The sequence below is a fragment of the Mesoplodon densirostris genome, chromosome 4 (assembly GCF_025265405.1).
Source record: "Mesoplodon densirostris isolate mMesDen1 chromosome 4, mMesDen1 primary haplotype, whole genome shotgun sequence".
In the NCBI taxonomy this organism is placed as follows: domain Eukaryota; kingdom Metazoa; phylum Chordata; class Mammalia; order Artiodactyla; family Ziphiidae; genus Mesoplodon; species Mesoplodon densirostris.
This window is the reverse complement of record NC_082664.1, coordinates 108,364,052-108,377,324: the sequence shown is the minus strand read 5'-3', so window position 1 is coordinate 108,377,324 and position 13,273 is coordinate 108,364,052.

Sequence of the window (13,273 nt, the reverse complement as noted above, 5' to 3'; positions counted from 1 at the left end):
CATACGCTCATTGCTTCACCCCATCTCCCTTCCTTGGCAGAAGCTGACACTTTTGGGGCACAGAAGACTCAGCTCAGACTGCCCATCCCCTACCCATTCAAATGCTGTTGGTCACTCCAGAAAGCCAGGCAGAGAACTTGGCTCTGAGTCCAGCCAAAGAAGAAATGAAGAGTGTTTGCATCACCTAAGAGAGCACCTCTTTCCCCGCTATCCCCTGCAAGTCAAAGCCCTTGTCTAAGAATTACAGGGAGTTGGAAGGAAGGAAGGAAGGAAAGAAAGAAGGAAGGAAGGAAAGAAGGAAGGAGGGAGGGAAGGAAAGGAGGGAGGGAGGAAGGGAGGAAAGAAGAGAGGGAAGAAAAAGTAAGTAAGAATTTTAGAGCACAGCTATTGTAAAATCCATTAGCAAGGTATAATCACTGTTATTTGTAATTAAAGTAACCAATTTTAGGAAAGCATCATAGCCCCTATGGTCTCAAAAACATGTACCTGAAGTCCAGTGTCTCCAGCAACTTGCTGCACTCAGCTGGGCCTAGACCATGCGCCACTGGCTTGGAAGGAACTTCTGAAGGGCAGCATCTGTTAGTCTTCCAGCTCCTTCTGTCCTCCTTAAAGCACTTAGGTGTCCAAGTGTGTCTCAACTGAAGGCGCTCCGTATTGTACTAGGCACTGTGATATAGAGGTAAGGAAGAGCAGCCCTTCCTTCAAAGGGGCTGGCAGGCTATGGTGAGGGGGCATACACCTTAAAACATAAGCCAGCCTGGTAACCACCAAGAGACGGGTTTCCAAGGGCACTAGAAGAGCACAGAAGATGAATATCTAAGAAGGGAAGAGAATTAGGGTAGGCTTCTTAGATGAGGCAACCCCACAGTGAATCTAAAAAGCCTCCAAAGAAGGATGAAAAGGGGTCCTCTCATTATGTCTTGATCTGAAGAATAAAGCCCAAGCTCCCTGGGAGGCAGAGATCCCTGACCACTGGCCAGCCTTACTCTCACCCCTTCCTGCCAGATACCTCACTGTCCGCATTCAGGAATCTTAATCACACACCAGGCTACTTCCTATGTCTGCAGGGTAAACCCGTTTTTATCCATCAAGTCTCCGCTAGGCATCTTCTCTAAGAACCCTTCTCTAATACAGTGCTTAGTTGAAGTGTGTTTCTGTATGTATGTCTGTCTCCTTCCTTCTGGTGAGTGAGCCCCTTGAAGACAAGAAATGTGATTTATTCCTTACTTGATCTGCCATATCCAGCACAGTGCCCGGCGTGTGGTAGACAATCAAATGTTTGTTAAATATTTCTGAGCAGCCTTTAGGCAGAGGGACTGCTGTGTGCAAGGACCCCATGAGTGTGGCTCAAGAGAAAAACCACAGCTAGAGTAGTGTGCCTGGAGCCTGGAGTCTGATCAAGCGCTGGGGAGTGGTCAGGTGTGAAACGGTGCAGAGCCTTAGGCCATCAAGCCAGGCCATTCGGATCTCTTTCTGAAAGCAAAGGGAAGCACTGACAAATTTCAAGCAGGTGAATAGCAAGATCTATTTGGCGTTTTAGAAGGATCACTGAGGGCAGTAGTTGGAGGTGGGTGGGAGGGAGCAAGGCTTGAGGCAGGACAGCCCGTTAGAATGCACTGATGGTATAGCCGCTGCTGGCAGAGCCCCCACCCTTCCCATCCCTGGATATCTCCGCAGACCTTCCCCACACATGCTGATGGCTTCCTGTGTCTCTGTTGAGGCTCTGGCCCCAAGAGAGGGCTTCCTTGGGTCAGGAGATAAAGACTCCAGCTTCCTCACACCTTAGGAAGACAATTCTAAGGCATGTACCCCGAAGTCTCTCAGGGGCCCCAGTGGATTGGGCCCCAGTTGTCCTCAGTGGTGATCCACTCATTAACACAGTTTTGATGTCTGTCCTCACTTCCCAAGTCTTCCCCACTCCCCCAGAGCCCTTCCCAGAATCACCTCCCAAATAAACCACCTGCACCAAAATCCTTGTTTTGGGGTCTGCTTTTCAGAGGACCCATTTAAGACGAATTGCAACTGAGATAAGAAAGAAGGAGGACCTGAATGAAGACAGTTGACTGATGGTAAAGAGAGGGCAGAAGCAAAACATGGAGCTAGAAGGAGAACTGACCTGCTTGCTGACCATTGAATATGGGGTCAAGGAAGGTAGAGGAGTCTCAGCTGCCTCCAGGTTTCTGGCTTAGGCTCCTGAGTAGATAATAGCAGCATCATTTAAGTGGGGAACACTGGAGGAATGTGAGGTTGAGGGAGCTGGATGAGGGGAGCACGATGAGTTCCATTCTGCTCATGTTGAATTTGACATGCCTGTGGGACAACGTATCCTTAGCCTCGTGGGGTTGGAAAAAGAAACAACTAGTTGAGACTGGACAATATAGGGAAGGTTTCCTGGGGGAAGAGAATTTTAAGCAGAATTTTGAAGCTGTGGTATATGGGCTGGAGAAAAAACATAACTACGTATCAGAATGACAATGAGAAGGATGGACAGTAAAAAAAAAAAAAAGAAAGAAAAAAGGATTCATACGGGGTGGGGGGGGGAGCAAGTTTATTTGAACGAGGGAAACTAAAAAGAGCCTCACAGGGGTTTCAGTCTGTGAGCTGCTTGAAGATAGGGGTCATGCCATGTTCAGTCTTGTGTCCCCACACTTACCCAAAGTTGATATTTATTAAATATGGGGTGAACCAGGCAAAGTAATATTCTTCATGATGTCTCAATCTTGTACAACTATAAATAATTAAAAATTGAAGGTTTTAAATGTGTTCCAAATTAGCAAATTCTCCAAATTTAACTTTGTGTAAGGATTTGTGTCTTGTTGAGAAATACCATATTTAAGAGAAATATCTTGCTTGTAAAGTCTCCTGATTGTAAATTTTACTTGTAAATCTGACATAGGATCTAATGACTTGTAAATATTTCAGAAAATCAAAATTCCACATTTTAAATTAAACCTAAAACTAAAGACATAATCTACTTTGTACTGTACACAATAAGTGCTCTAGTGTTAAAATCACGAACATACATGTAAAAGAAAGAGACCTTTTGTGCATTCCTTTTCTATTGCAAGTTCCATGACAAACACCCAGACCTAAATGGCATTTTCCAATAAAAGAAACCAGGGCTCCTTGGAGAAATGGCTGATTTCAGGATTGGAGAAGGAAAAACAAACAAACAAACAAAAAACAAAGCAAAACGAAAAAAACCTAGATAAACCTATGGTGCCAGAAAGCAAGGAAGTTCTCAAAAAAATGATGGGCAGGTCAAAGGGACATTGGAGCCAATCTGAAAGAGCTGCCAGTGGCCAAAGTTAGAACAATTGAAGCAAGAAAGTAAATAATGCTAGTGTTGGATTATAACCTATAGAATAAAATGAGCCCATACTGATACAAATAAATAATTGGCTGAATAAATTAACAGGAGAGAAAGTATAGATTTTACTTACAGGAGAATTCCCATTTAAAAATATGTAGAAGGAATGAGAACAATATAAAAACCACCATTAGGCAAACACCACAGTTAATAACTTCTTGCTGGCGAGAATGTTCAGTGGATGCAAAAATTGGTGGGAAAAAAATTATGAGAACAGGACATTTACATAGTCTCAAAGTAGTTACCTGCAAGATGTTTATTAATTACAAAGAGAAAAATAGTAACTTTATGATAGAGAGACCCAGCAGACACCACCTGAGCCAAGTGAACAAGTCTAGTATCACCAGCAACAATGTTTATCGACGTTATGCACCTATGTGTATGATGCAATGAGAAAGGCACGTCTCTTCTCTGGTATTCCTGCCCAAAATGTATGACCTGAATCTAATCATGAGAGAACCTCAGACAAACACAAATCGAGATTCATTCTACAAAATAACTGACAAGTATTCATTGAAAGTGTCCAGATCATGAAAGACAAGGAAAGACAGAGGAACTGTCACAGATTGGAGGAGACCGAGGAAATGTGACAACTAAATGCAAAATGGGACCCTGGATTGGATCCTGGTACAGAAAAGAGACATTAGTGAGAAAACTGGTGAAATTAGAATAAGGTCTGTAGTTTAGTTAATAGTGTTATGTCATTGTTAATTTCCTGGTTTTGATAATTGTACTATCCTTATGTAAGATCATTCAAGGAAGCTGGGTGAATTCTCTGCACTACGTTTTTCACTTTTGGTAAGTCTGAAAGTATTTCAAGATAAAAAAAACTTTTAAGTGACAAAATATTTTAGTATTCTATAATTTACTCAACTCCCCAATAACAACCCTCATGTGGAGTTTAAATAACTGGTATAAAACATTTTTACAATGGTAAGTTCAACTTCAAATTGGGCAATATTAAAACTATTGGGAAAATATTTCTAAGTATGAATGTTTTGAGGTGGCCAATGCTCTGAATTGAGAAAAAAAACACAGAATATAACAACGTTTCCATTTATTACACACAGTAATAGGATCCATGACTGCCATGTCTATGGCTATTCCTAAACACCAGCAAGTAAAACACACCTATAAATTCTAACATTGCCTATTACATCTTTTTCAAGCATTAAAAATGTTGTTTTCACTTCTCTTATGTCATGGGCTTTTATTCTTGAATGCCTTATGATGAAAAGGATGAATTCAGGTTCTTGAAGAAGAGGATAAAAGACATTTCCTTTGCTCAATTTATAATCTTACATGTCAAAGTCTACATGAAGATTAAACAAACTTCAAAAATATAAGAAATCGAATCTTTGACAGCTGGATGTTTTTTACAATCGAACTTCAAATAAGTCTTTCAGTTTCTATGATATGTTATCATTTTGTTATATATTATTTTCCTCTGCACAGAGTTTATTCTGACTTTGTGATCCTCTCCACAACCAACAATACATTCGCATGTCAATTATAGTAACTCCCAACCTTGAGTTTATTTTCTTTTCACTTTTTGTATTCCATCCAAAGAGAGGCTGCATTTCACAGCAATATCCCTCCCAATATCCCACCCACATCTACCCCTTGCATATGAGATTATGATCTCTCTCCTGTCCTCTTTGCCTATATATTGTTGTCACAGGTATTTCTTCTAAATCCTGGAATTGCCCTAGTTTCCCCTCAATAATTTATTTCCAGATGCATCCCAGGCATTACCAAGCTCTACCTGTCTATTAGGATGTCCATTTAGACCTATTTTGAGCCTATGTGTCCCTGAGATCTCATAGAAAGAGAAGGGTCACTTCTCTTGGTGATGGCCACATTATACAAATTATCCTCAAATTGCTACTTATGATCTAGCAAAGATGTTTATCTGTTAGGATTTTAGAATGTTGAAATTTGAAATAAATCTGGGAGTCACTGAAAAAAATAAGACTACAAATTTTGGAGTCCAGTGGTCTTTTGTTTAAATCACACCTCTACCATTTCCCAGGTGTATAAATTTGGGCAAGTTACTCAACTTCTCCAAACCTCTATCTTCCTACCTATAAGATGATAGGAATCCTTCCTCAAGGTTGTTTTGAGGACTGAGTAACCCACATAAAGTGCTTACATAATCTACATGCATAAATAGTAGCTACATGTTTGGCTGTTCATTGACTGATTTCACAAACTTCTACTGAGCCCTTACTGTGTACCATGCACTGTCCTAAGCATGGAGAATACAGAGACGATCAATGTTCTTAGGAAGTTTGTAATCATACAGGTACACAGACAATAAAAAATATATGTAAACAAGAAGATGTCAGATGGCAATAAGGGCTATAATGAAATAACACAAGATCATGAGAGAGCCATTGAGAGGAGATCTTAGCTAGGGGTTCAGGGAAGTCTTCTCTGAGGCAGTGACATTTAAACTGGGAGACAAAGGAGCTGGACAGGTGAAGACCTGGGGAAGAGTGTCTCAGGCAGAGGGAAGGACAATGTCCCCAAGGTGCGACTGAGCTTATTTCGTTCAAAGAATAGAAAGAAGGCAAGTATGGCTGAAGCAAGGTTGGGGGGCCTGGGATGGTTTTTAAGCCATTGGAGGGCTGTTGCTGTGGCATTGTTATCTAAGTGGGAAAACAATGAAAAAACAACAGTTTAAATCACCAGCATGTTAGTACATTGCTCCCTTCACATTCAAAAGGGACAAGTGAGGCAACTGTCTGTCAGTCTATTAGTCAGCAGTTTTTTAGATGTAAGTAACAGGAACCCAAGTCAAACCAACTTAAACCAAAAATAGGGAGAATTTACTGGCTTGTTCGACTGAAAATTCACTACCATTTCTAATTCCAGCGTTTCTGGACTGGAAACTAAAACTCTCTCTCTCTCTCTCTCTTTCCCTCCATCTCTCCCTCTCTCCCATTTACCCTGTTCTGTGCCCCAAATTCACATGTTGAAACCTAGCCCCCAATGTGATGGTATTAGGAGGTGGGGCCTTTGGGAGGTGATTAGGTCATGAGAGTGGAGGCCTCAGGATGGGATTAGTGCCCTTATAAAATAGACCCAGAGAGCTCCCTTTCCCCTCTGCCATGTGAGGACAAAGAAAGAAGGCCATCTATGAACCAGGAAGCAGGCTCTCACCAAACACCTAATCTGCCAGCACCTCAACCCTGGACTTTCCAGCCTCCAGAACTATGAGAAATAAATTTCTGTTGTTTATACACCACCCAATCTATGACATTCTGTTATAGCAGGCCAAACAGATTAAGACAGTTTCCACTGAGAAAGAGCTTTCTTTAAATTTCTATTAATCAAAGTCCCAGAGTTAAGCATGGCCTGGCTAACACATCTCTCTCTGAAGCAATCACTGCGGCCAGGGTGATAGAATGCTCTGATGGGTCACATCTGGGTCATTACCCACCACTAGAATCCTGGAAGGGGAATCGAATTCACCAAAAACCCAAGAACACATGGGCTGAGAGTGGGTGGAATAGTTCCCCACAAATTGAGCTATTATCAGAAGGGGACCTGTGTGCCAGAGAGAAAATAAGAAAATAGACATTGTTACCAAACCAAACTTGGGTCCACTTGCCTGAACACAGTTAAGACAATCTACTGACACCGGGTTGTGGTGAAGGAAAGTGCAGTGTTTATTGCAGGTGCCAAGCAAGGAGTCCAGGCAGCTAGTGCTCGAAAGGCCCAAACTCGCTGAAGGCTTTCAGGGAATGGTTTCTAAAGACCGGGTAAGGGAGGGGGGTTGTGGGGTGTGTGATCAGCTCGTGGACATTCTTCTGATTGGTTGGTGGTGAGGTAATCAGGAGTCAACATCATCAATCTTCTGGTTTCAACCGGTCTGGGGTCTACGTGCTTGTGGGCAGCATACAGTTAACTTCTTCCACCTGGTGGGTGTTTCAGTATCTGCAAAACAGCTCAAAGAACATGACTCAGAATATTCTCTATAGCCCTTGAAGAGGAACTAAAGTTCCTTGACTTTGTTTAACAGCTAAACAATCATTATTTTGTTTTGCTCGACTGTTTTCCTTTCTTTCTGCATTTTCTCACTTCTCTGATTAAATTTATTCTTTGACTATAAAGTTTTTCTGCAGACAAAAGGCAGGCAGAGGACTTGGGAGGGGGTCTGTTCTAGAAAGGCCCCATAGGGTCCTGCTCAGTTACAGACATCACAACAATTGAGTGGCAAGAGTTGACTGTATGCTTGTATTTAGACTGTGAGTGGAGAAATTTTGTTCCTACCCTCAAGGCTAACCCTGGGCTCCTAATGGAAAAGAGACACAGAAGGAAAATTATCAGTAAGAAACCTAACAGACTATACTGTAAAGCCTGAAATTCCATGTTCTGCCTTGACATCTTTGACCCTCACAGGGCTGCAGAGTCCTAACCATGAGTTCCCTGTTCTGACCAGGCATGCATGGCCCCTAACCAGCTGGTGACCCTATCAGCCAGACCAGCCAGGCCAGCCAGACCCCACCCAGTTCTAAACCTCATGGGTTTCATGTCCCTGCCAGCCCACACAATTATTCAAACAAGCAAATCACATTCTCCTGCAGGAACCAGTGGGCATCTCACCCTCCTGTTACTAGAGAGCATTTCTCACCCAGCTCTTGCTGGTTCACTCTGCTCCTGAGTGCAAACCCAGTGTGGCCCTGCACAGCGTTCAGTCTCCTCCTCCCTCAGGCTCTGAGCACATGTGACTCATAATCTGCTACCAGTCTCATCTGTCCACTGCTGGATGTCATGAGTTTGGCCATCTCGTAATTTTTAGCGCAGGAAATCCCTCCTGCTCCAATGGGATGAATAGGGGGTGGTCAGATCATAAACCTCAATAGCTTTTCTAAGAGTAGACTGAGCTATTTGCACTGGTCAGTAAATTTCAGCCCTCTGGACTCTGATAAACCCTGAGAGCTCCTGCTGGTGGGTCCTGGGGGCCTCTGCATATACAGGCAGACTTCTCCACACTCCTGGTTCCCAGCCTCTCTTCCCAGATGATCTTCTTTAATATGAGATCTGGCCATCAGGCATGGCATCTTACTCATTACTGCCTTTTCCAGAGTCTAGCTGAGGACCTGATACATAGTAGGTTTCCAATAACTGGTCCCTGAGTGAAAGATTGGATCTTTCTCTTCAATCAGGCAATGGCAAAGTGTGGAACATCCTGATCTGACGCAACCCCTTGAAAACTTGGTTTAAGTTAGAGTCAAAGTGACCAACCCAGAAAATCTGAGAATGGAAAATCTATTTTATCCTGGACTTTACAGAGAAACGAAATACTGGAGGTCAGAAGCCATGGTTTTCAATGTTCACATTAGCGAAGTATCAAAATGACCTTTTATTTTTGAAATGAGGTTTCATTTTTATGCTAACGTTTTCAGTGAGGTCCCTGTTTTTGTCAGAAATTTCAACCTTTGCCGGGTAATTGCACAACCCCTGGGTTTGCTTGGCCTGCATAGTCTTGGCACGACTAACTTTTTTTGGTACAGGCTGTAGGCAAGATTTTTATGAGGCTTGATTCTTGTCCTGACTCTATTTGATCAGGTATATCTGTAATTCTACACATACATTAAAGCAGACAGCACCTCTTAGCACCACAGAAGAATGATAACAAAATATTTATCATATATATATCTACAGGAATGCAAAAAGTCTTTCCAGAAATCATGCTTCAACACGTTGTGTGATTTAAGCACACAGTTTCAAGGGGCTGGTTCTCTCCTTGAGAATCACTTGCAATTTCCAAGAGTTTGGGTAAATTAGATTCAGCATGCCAAAACAAAACAAAACAAAACTGAAGAGTTTTATCAAAATTCTTCACCAGAATTCTCTTTCCTGGTCTTTGGATCTATAAAAGTGTGCATTTTTGAGCAACTTCTCTTCAGAATACCTCTTCTAGAACTGAACACAGGGGCAGAGCTGAGGTTAAAGAAAGACTCCTTTTTTTCACCTTTTGGATTAAAAAAGATCAAAAGGTTTGTTAACACATTGAGTTGGCAAGGGTATATAGAAACAGGCATTCTTGTACCATGTTACTGGGAGTGAAAATTGGTACAATCTCTTTGGAAGGCCATTTAGTTAACATCTATCACAATTTTAAATACACGTACATTTGGCTCAGCAATTCCACATCTAAGAATTTACCCCCATAGAGATGCTTACATATATTCATGGCAGAATTGTTTAGAGCAGCAAAATAATTTTAAAAAGAAATAAATATTTATCAAAGTGAGATTGGGTAAATAATTTATGGTACAACCATACAAGCGAATACTATTCCGCTACCATATATATACATACATACATACATACATATATGTGTGTGTGTTTCCCAAGACCAGTGGTTTTCAGTAGGAAGAACAGCTGATAATATCTGGAGACAACTGGACAGGGCATCTAGTGTGTAGAGGCCGGGGATGCTGCTAAACATCCTACAGTACACAGAACAGCTCCTCCTCTCCAACAACATATAACTATCTAGCACAAAATGTCAATAGTGCTGAAGATGAGAAACCCTTCTCCTAGACAATCTGGAAGTTTCCGTAAGTAACAATAGTAGCTGTCTCTGAGAAGGGAAACTGGAAGACTGGATGTAACACTTTGTCCTGAAGGAAATTGTATAGATGTGTATATTCTACACTTAATGTACTCCATATGAAGTAGTTTGAAAATGTTCATTCCCAGGCTCTCTCAGGCAGGGTATCAGAAAGTAACAGGCTCTGTGGGAGCCATTTCTCTGCCTTCCCTTGCCTCAGATCTCGTCTTTGCTCTGAGCATATGACAAACACCATGAGTGAGCCTGAGGATGAGAAAAAGTACTTTGTATTCACAAGTTCCTGGGCCATTTCTGTTCACCCAGGGACAGAAATATCACTGAAGTGTTGACTCTAAAAGTAAAGTGTAACTTTCTTTTTGCTTGCCTCTGCTCATGTTGACTCTAAAACTTGGTGTAGAAAGGCAAAGGCTCTTTTCCTTCCCCGTATGTATCAATAAAATAAGTAAACTCAGGGATATGCCTCTCTAATAGCCTGAATGTGCAGTTTTTAAATTTCAAATAATACATTACCCCTTAAAGTATTTTAAACACCATTTTGAGTTTAGCAAATAAAAATTTACCCACAAAAGTTTGCCAAAGTAGGACGTTCATTGAAGCGTTGTTTATAAATCTGAATCTGAAAATAAGAAAAGTATCCAGGAGAAAGATGTTATATAAACTATATCTAAGTCATTCTACAGAATATTCTGCTACTGTTTAAAAATGAGATAGAGCCACACATGTTGATACAGTACAATCTCTAAGATACATCACTTGAAAAAAGCAAGTTTTAGAACAGTGTATATGATAGACTTCTTTCTGTATAAATTACAAAAAAAGAATATACTTAAAATTCCATCTTGGCATATGCATGTTTTGCTTTCTGGAAAGAATAATATGAAACTCTTAACAGTAGCTTCTTTGGTGAAAGGGACTGAGGGCAGGGGGGTAGGGAGAGTTACAGGCGGTTTTTTTGGTATTTCATACCCTCACATGCTTTCTAAATGTTCTAACCATGTACATGTGCATGCATTATTTAAAAATTTTTTTTTCAACAGAGGTTATCAGGATGGCAAAAGCATGGACCTTCTAAAATTTTTTTCAGTATTCCTTTTCATTTATAAAAATGCACATGACATATATTATGAAAGAAAATTTAGAAAACATCAGAATGTAAAAGAGGCAAGGGATGGTCAAATTAACTAGACAATTTAAAACTGTTCTTTAAAATTACATAAAGCCAAATCAATGTACAGTAAAAGGGCATATATATGAGCCTTCAGATATGAGCGATGCCATTGAACAAATTTGAATACGTCTTGTTGTTGTTGTTGCTGTTATGGTTACTATTATCCCTTGATCTATTAGTATTTTTGAGTGTGTACTCTAAGCAAAAAGCATTGTGGTTAAGTCTACAAAAGAGATAAAGATGGGTCAGATGTGAACATAGACCCCTTGAGTCACCTGCCAGCTAAAGTGATAAATTTACACTACATTATGTCTGCAAGCTAGCTAACCAGAGTTAGGGACTCAGGCAGCTCCCTAGTAAGGATCAGGCTCATGAACTAGGCCAGTCTGGTTTGAGGACCAGTTGCCACATCTCCCTCAGATGGACCAGGACCTGAAATCGCCACCATTACACTGAGTCCTAGAGTTGACAACAGAGGCTGATTTAAAATAAAATGCTCATGATTAAAATGCACTCAAGCAGGCCCACATTTCCCAAGCTATGTAATCCAGTGTCTAAATATATCATTTGTTTAATTCCTTCTGATAGCAGATATTGTAAATCTTAGCCAACTGGCAGCAAAATGGGTTATTTCTCATTTTGAATTGCATCCAGTTCAGGAATCCCCCTCCTTCTCCCTGAGACTCACCTATATTGGGGTGGGGAACGGGGGCACTGGTTCATGGTCATTCTCTGTAACCAGTTGGCATCCCCCAAAGATTTGCATTACACTCTGGTTGGTGTCTTCTGAGGTGGGGATGCAGTGTCCCTCTCCCAGCTGTGAGGCTCCTCCAGGTGACCTATTGGTCATAAAATGCATGTAAAACCTTATAGGACAGAGATCCATAAATCAGATTATCTAGATTTTCATCCTTGTTTTGTGGTTCTCAATTCTGGCTGCACAATGGAATTAACTGGGAAGCTTTAAAAAATGTCTGGGCCCCACTTTTCCTCCCAAGTCTCCTGATTTAACTGGCCTGGGGTGCAGCCTGGATATTGAAGATTTTAGAAGTCTTTAGGTGATTTGAATGTGCAGCCCTGGTTGAGAACCACTGCCCTAGCTCTCCCAGGCAATCCACTCAGTTCATTGAGGTTTCAGTTGGAAATGGGCCCCCATGTGGTCCTCTGATCCATTAGTCCCCACCCTTTCTTCTTGCTCTAATATGACCTGTTATTGTACTCATTAGAGCAGGCACAGTTTTAGTAACAAATATACCCAAATGTGTACTGGCTCAACATAAGAGAAATTTTCTTGCTCAGGTAACAATCCAGGTAGCAGGGAAAAGTGTCTATGTGTGTGGCTGGGGGATGTCCTGCTTTCTACAGGTCTCAGGCACATGAGCTGACTATGATTCTGCCATCTGCAACAATAGCTAAGGTTCGCCTAAAGGTCACCAAAACAGTCAGCTGAATGGGGACAAGAACATGTAAACGCACAGGAGGAAGGTTTTAATGGGTAAGCTAAGAAGTGGCCCTCAGATCTTCTCTTATTCCATTGGCAGGAATTAGTCATATCGTAACATCTAACTGCAGAGGAAACTGGGAAATGTAGTCCGACCGTGTTCCCAATAAGAAGAGGAAAATGGATTTTGATGAACCACTGTAGTCTCTACTGCATCACTATAGCTGCTTCCTGCAAACAAATAGCTTCAATTCTCTAGCCTTTGTCTGCATTCTTTACAAGTAGCTGGCAACACCCTAACTTATGATTGTCATCACCTGCCTTTTTTTTTTACACTTATGTTCACACAACCTGTACATGAATGTTTATAACAGCTTTATTTATCTTTTTGGCCGCACCACATGGCTTGCAGGATCCTAGTTTCCTGACCAGGGATCAAACCTGTGCCCTCAGCAGTGAAAGCGTGGAGCCCTAACTACTGGACTGCCAGGGAATTCCCATCACTTGACTTTTTGCTCACCGCACCTAAGCAGTTGAACATGGCTAGACACAACTTGATATTTAGTTCATGATTTTTAAACCTCAAATGGGCACCCAACACTTGTGGCAATCTGACTACATTTCCTTGGTAAGCTTGCTCTCCTACTGCCCAAGCGACTGCTTTATACCTCAACCTGTTCTCAGTCTTAATATGTTGAAAACTGG